Here is a 6,991-nt window from a genome sequence, read left to right as displayed (position 1 = left end):
TCATTTCAGTAAAGTTTGATGTGACTTGGAAGGGATCAGAATCCACCTTCATTTTTGGTTTATCAGTAAACTTTATTCGACCTTCGTCGATAGCCTACTGTATCAAATCCTTGAAACGAACACAATTGTTAGTATAATGTCCAGAAGCTTGATGGAATTTACAAAACTTCTTATTTCTGATTTCAGAAACCGATGGCATTCTTTTCCCTTCAGGTAGTACAAGTTACTTATCTTTTAACAACATATCAAAGATCTGTTCAACTTTTGTTAGGTCAAAAGGTACATTGATGAGCGGATAAATTATACGCTTTTTGGCATTATTTTTAGGTAGTTTTTAGTATGATTTGATTAGTTTTTAGTATATAATTATTATTTTTTATGCAAAAATCACATTTCTGGACTTTACTATGAGTTTGTGTGTTTTTCTGTGATTTCAGGCATTTTTTGGCTGAAATTGAGGGACCTGAGCAAAAATCTTATTCAGAGGCTGAAAAAGGAATGCAGATGCTGTTGGATTATGATCTCCCTGCACTCGAAATGGATTTTCTAGAGCTACAAAAATCCAATTGGAGCGCTCTCAAATGCGTTGGAAATTAGACATCTTGGGCTTTCTAGCAATGTATAATAGTTTATACTTTGACTGAGATTTAATGGCCCAAACTGGCAATCCAAGTCAGCATAAAAATTCTGGCGTAAAACGCCCAAACTGGCACCAGAATTGGAGTTAAACGCCCAAACTGGCACCAAAGCTGGAATTTAACTCCAAGAAAAGCCTATGCACATGAAAGCTTCAATCCTCAGCCCAAGCACACACCAAGTGGGCCCCGAAAGTGAATTTCTATATCATTTACTTATTTCTGTAAACCCTAGGTTACTAGTCATTATAAATAGGACCTTTACTATTATATTTAAATCTTTTTGATCATCTGTGATCTTTTGATCATCTTTGATCTTGGGATCAGGTCTTTGAACCCTTTTTCGTTTGTTTCATGCTATTTGGGAGGTCGGCCATGCCTAGACCTTATTCTTATGTATTTTCAACGGTGGAGTTTCTACACATCATAGATTAAGGTGTGGAGCTCTGCTGTTCCTCATGAATTAATGCAAAGTACTATTGTTCTTCTATTCAATTCAAGCTTATTCTTGTTCTAAGATATTCACTCGTACTTCAACCTGATGGATGTGAGGATCCGTGACACTCATCATCATCCTCCCTTATGAACGCGTGCCTGACAACCACCTCCATTCTATTTGCAAGAGCTTGGGTGTGTATCTCTTGGCCTCCTGGTGCACGACGCATGGTTGCCTCTCCTGAAAACAGAGCCTTCCATTCCGTGAGATCAGAGTCTTCGTGGTATAAGCTAGAATCAAATGGGCAACATTCTTTAGATCCAGAAAGTCTAAACCTTGTCTGTGGTATTCCGAGTAGGATCTGGGATGGGATGACTGTGATGAGCTTCAAACTCGCGACTGTGGGGTGTAGTGATAGTGCACAAAAGGATCAATGGATCTTACTCTGACACGATCGAGAACCGACAATTTGGCTGTTGTGTAATCACAGGAGCTAGTTGATTCCCATCAATTTGGCTGTTGTATCTAATGTCCTGCTGAAGCTTGGTTGACCATGTCTAATCTTTTTAGACTGAAGCTTTAGACTAACATTGCATGATTCCTGGAATTCGTATTAAAAATTTTGAGTTTCTTATTTTCTTTTTCAAAATAATTTTCAAAAAAAAAAAACAAAAAAATTTATAAAATCATAAAATCAAAAATATTTTGTGCTTTTTGTTTGAGTTTAGTGTCAAATTTTAAGTTTGGTGTCAATTGCATGTTTTTATTCTTCTTGCATTTTTCGAAGACTCATGCATTACGTTCTTTATTGATCTTCAAGTTGTTCTTGATGATTTTCTTTGTCTGATCTTTAAATTCTCTTGTTTTGTGTCTTTGGTTGTTTCTCATGTGCATTCTCAATTTGTTAGTGTCTCTAGTATGAAAATTTCTAAGTTTGGTGTCTTTCATGTTTTTCTTTTCTTAAAAATTTTCAAAAAAATATGTTCTTGATGTTCATCTTGACATTCAAAGTGTTCTTGCATGCATTATTTATTTGATCTTAGTTTTTCATGATTAGTCTCATTTTGTTGTTTTTCTCTCTCTGATGCACGAAAACTTGTCTCTCAACAAATTTCCCTTCGGCAAGTATACCGAATTGTCGTCAAGTAAAAACTCACAATAGAGTGAGGTCGAATTCCACAGGGATTGATTGGTCATACAATTTTAGTTGGAAGAGTATGCTAGTTGAGCTAAACAGAAGGTGGTTAATATTGCAGGAAATTAAATGGCGAGAAAGTAAATGGCAGAAGATAAAGTGCAGAATCTTAAATGGAAATTGGGGGAGATGAACATGGAAATAAATAACAGAAAGTAAAGAGAATGGGTAAGATCATAAATAGGGAATTCATTGGGCTTAGGAGATGTTGAATTCTCTAGATCAAATTCATTCACATCTCTTCCTCAATCAATGCATTCATTGATCTCCTTGGCAATCTTAAGTGATTGGATCCCAATTCCTTGGCAATCCAATCTCTCTAAGCTTGAACAATTGCCCAATTCCTTGATTTAATTGCTCATGGGAAGAGATGAAGTGTGGTCACTGATTATACCACATGTATTTCTAAATCAAAGTGTTGGGAAGATTACATGTCACTATATCCGCCTAGACCCCAATTTGGTCCATCATGAGAAAGCATTTCTAGCATGATCTTCTCATCCCTTTTCCAAGACTCAGAGGAGATCCAATTATGGAGAGTTTCTTTTCCAAGATAACTAACCAATTGAATTAAGATCGAAAGCTTTCTAGCAAATCAAGAGAAAAGAAAGAGGAAGAAGAATGAAAACTATAATTGATCCATCAAATTACAACAGATCTCCCTAACCCAATGAAAGGGGTTTAGTTATTCATAGCTCTGGGAATGGAAAATGGCAGAAAAGAATACATGCTTAACTAGAAAATGCAGAAAGTAAATATACAGAGGGTAGTTCTCCAAAGTGCCAAGCTTCTCTATAGTTCAAAACTACTCCTATATATACTACTTTTCTTGATCTTCTAGAGAGGTCTTCAAGTCTTGGATGTAGGCCTTAGATCTTGAGTTGAAGCAAGTACAATCTTCAGTGGGCTCAATGATGAGCGGATAATTTATACGCTTTTTGGCATTGTTTTTAAGTAGTTTTTAGTAAGTTCAAGCTACTTTTAGGGATGTTTTCATTAGTTTTTATGTTAAATTCACATTTCTTTACTTTACTATGAGTTTGTGTGTTTTTCTGTGATTTCAGGTAAATTTTGGCTGAAATTGAGGGACTTGAGCAAAACTCTGAAAAAGGCTGACAAAAGGACTGCTGATGCTGTTGGAATCTGACCTCCCTGCACTCAAAATGGATTTTTTGGAGCTACAGAAATCCAAATGGCGCGCTCTCAACGGCGTTGGAAAGTAGACATCCAGAGCTTTCCAACAATATATAATAGTCCATACTTTTATTCAGAAGAGAAATTAAAGAGCTCTTGAGTGGAGATTGAGACAGAATTTCCTCAATTCTTAACACCCAAGACTCAAACAAGAAAAGTAAAAATGCTCAAGCAAGAACAAGGAAGAAGAGAGATCAATTCTCCTTCCCAATTCTCAGAAATCTCAGTGAAGTCTCCAAGAGAAAATTCAAAAGTTCCAAAATACAAGTAAAGATTCAAAGCTCAAAAGAAAAGTGCTAATTACATCAAACTAACTCCTATTTATACACTTTCTATTCTTGGATTTTGGAATTTGGATGGGCTTTTGATTTGGTGAAGAAATGAATTTTATTGGATTTTTAATCCAATTTCAGCCCAAGAAAAGTTGCTTCCAGGTGGCTGCCCTGCCCTTGTGGAGGGCAGGGCAGGAATTGATGCGTGCGGCCTTGGTGCGAGCGTGTTGTGCGAGTTGGTGCTGCAGGATGCTGCCCTGCCCTTGTGGAGGGCAGGGCAGAAATTTTTGGTGCGCCAGATTCTGCCTGTGCGTGCGCTATGTTGCTGCCGAAGCTCCCTTGGTGCTCCAATTTGGTGCGCTGGCCGTGCACCACAAAATCCTGCCCTACCCTTGCGGAGGGCAGGGCAATGTTTCCAAAGTTGAAGTCCCGTGTTCGAGACTTGGTCGATGCACACGCTACTATTTTTCCTTGGTTTTCTTGGCACCAAAGTGAGGCCTAGTTCCTTGCTTCCTCATGGTGTCGTGTTCGATCCTTGTGGCAAGCATTGGTGAGCTTTTTCCTTGAATTTATTCCCTTGATGAGCCCGATATTGCCCTTGAGGAGGGCAGGGCAGAATTTTTGCTCTCCTTGATCCATGGCACTAATTTGTGCTCCGCCCTTGAGGAGGGCAGGGCAGTGTTGCCTCTCAAAGTTTGCTTCCTTATGTTGCCCTCCTTGAGGGCAGTGTGCCCTTGTGGAGGGCAATGCTTGCTTCCTCCTTTTATGCGCCACACTTTTTCTCTCTTGGGCCACACTTTCTTAAGCCACGCTTCCTCTTTTCTTCTCTTCTTCACTTACAATAAACCAAAACAACCACTCAAAGTATCACTAAATTCACAAGGCTTATAAATCAATTAAAAATCAATTAAATTCAGCTTAAACCTCATGAGTTAGTATTAATTTAATGGTAGTTGCTTGATTTAAAGAAGTTATGCATTTTCATTCCAAATCACTTACTTAGGTTGCAAGAAAGTGCATAAAGACTAACAAAACAAGTGAAATTAGCTTGAAAAATGGGTATATGATGACTTGTCATCAGTCACTAACGTTGGCATTGTCTTTCCCTTCCATGTTAGAGTTCACGTTAACTAAGTTAACGTGACTCTTAACGTGGCTAATTGCCAACTTGTAGCGTTAATGGTATTCACTTTTACCACTAACCCTAGTTAACGTGGCAATTAACGTGGGCTTATGATGGCTTCGCAGGAATTATTGGTAGTCACCTTTTTCATTAATGCTACAAGCTTGTCCCTATTCCACATTAGTGGTCACGTTAATTAGGTTAACGTGACTGCTAACGTGGCTTCTTCTTGCTTCCTTTGTCCTGAAATCAAGCAAGTAAAGTGTATCAAAGCTCTAGCCCAAGTCATGAGATTATGCATCATCAATTTGTCATTCAATTCTTACATAATCCTTATGAAATCATGTAAAATTCACAATAGTTGCTTGAGTTAAGGTGTAAATGAAATTTCATCCAAAACTTGCTTATTTCCTAGGAAAATGCATGAAACTACCTTAAAACAGTAAAGAAAATGTCAGTCAAACTGGCCTAGATGCCCTGGCATCACTCTCATCATTAAAAATTCAAAATAAATTTTCAAAATTATTTCTTTTCAAGTCAATAATACAGAGAATTGAAGATTCAAAACATACAGCAAAGGAATCATAAAGAAAAAGCTGGGCGTTCAAAACACCCAGTGAAGAAGGAATTCTGGCATTTAAATGCCAGCCAGGGTACCTGGCTAGGTGTTTAACGCCCAAGGAGGTAGCCAAGTGAGCGTTGAACGCCAGAATGGTATCCATTCTGGGCGTTTAACGCCAGGATAGCACCAAGGAGGTAGTTTTGTTTTCAATTCAAATATTTTTCAATCTTTCAAGTTTTAAAAATAACTTTTCAAAATCTTATCTTTTTCATATCCTCTCATATCAATCATATCTTTTTCAAAATCAATTCTTTTTTTATTTTTCTTTTAATATTTTTGAAAATCCTTGCTAACAATTAATGCTGTGATTCAAAAATTTCAAGTTTGTTACTTTCTTGTTAATAAAGGTTCAATATTTGAATTCTAGAATCATATCTTTTAGTTTCTTGTTAGTCAAGTCATCAATTTTAAAAATCAAATCTTTTTTTTAAAATTGTTTTTCAATCATATCTTTTCAATCACATCTTTTTAAAATAAAAATCTTTTTCAATCATATCTTTTTAAATTTTGATTTCTTTCTTATCTTTTCAAAATTGATTTTCAAATCTTTTTTTCTTTCAATTAATCACCATTTCTTATCTTTTTCAAAATCACCTAACCACTTTTCCATTCCCAATTTTTGAAAATCACTAACCACTTTTTCAAAAATCCTTTTTAATTTTCGAAGACTCTCTCTCTCATCTCTTTCTATTTAATCACTAACACTCCTCCTCTCTTAATAATTCGGACCCCCTCTATCTCTCTCTAAGTTCGAATTCCTCTCTCTACCTCATCCTTCTATTCTTCTTTTCTTCTGACACGTCAAGGAATCTCTATACTGTGACAAAGAGGATTCCATACTTTCTAGTTCTCTTCTCTTTCATATGAGTAGGAATAAAGATAAAGGCATTCTTGTTGAAGCTGATCCTGAAACTGAAAGGACTCTGAAGAGAAAGCTAAGAGAAGCTAAAGCACAACTCTCTGGAGAGGTCCTGACAGAAATCTTCGAAAAAGAAGAAGTCATGGCAGCCAAAAATAACAACAATGCCAACAATGCAAGGAAGGTGCTTGGTGACTTTACTACACCAACTCCTGACTTCTATGGGAGAAGCATCTCTATTCCTGCCATTGGAGCAAACAACTTTGAGCTTAAGCCTCAGTTAGTTTCTTTGATACAACAAAATTGCAAGTTTTATGGACTTCCATTGGAAGATCCTCATCAGTTCTTGGCTGAATTTTGGCAAATCTGTGACACTTTTAAGACCAATGGAGTTGATCCCGAGGTCTACAGACTTATGCTTTTTACTTTTGTTGTAAGAGACAGAGCTAGTATCTGGTTGAATTCACAACCTAGAGACAGCCTAAACTCTTGGAAAAAACTGGTCAATGCCTTTTTAGCTAAATTCTTTCCACCTCAAAAGATGAGTAAGCTTAGAGTGGAAGTTCAAACCTTCAAACAGAAGGAAGGTGAATCCCTCTATGAAGCTTGGGAAAGATACAAGAAATTGATCAGAAGGTGTCCTTCTGACATGCTT

General features: G+C 36.9%; 1 non-coding gene across 1 annotated transcript; it reads right to left on the bottom strand.

The window, feature by feature from the left end:
- Nucleotides 1–6,883: 6,883 nt before the first annotated feature.
- Nucleotides 6,884–6,991, bottom strand: LOC130964682 (small nucleolar RNA R71). Its single transcript, XR_009080767.1, has one exon. It is a non-coding gene; the product is annotated as a small nucleolar RNA R71 (small nucleolar RNA).

This window comes from Arachis stenosperma, chromosome 2 (genome assembly GCF_014773155.1).
Source record: "Arachis stenosperma cultivar V10309 chromosome 2, arast.V10309.gnm1.PFL2, whole genome shotgun sequence".
Classification (NCBI taxonomy): domain Eukaryota; kingdom Viridiplantae; phylum Streptophyta; class Magnoliopsida; order Fabales; family Fabaceae; genus Arachis; species Arachis stenosperma.
Note: the sequence above shows the minus strand (reverse complement) of the source record. Positions and strands in the feature narration are given on the sequence as shown.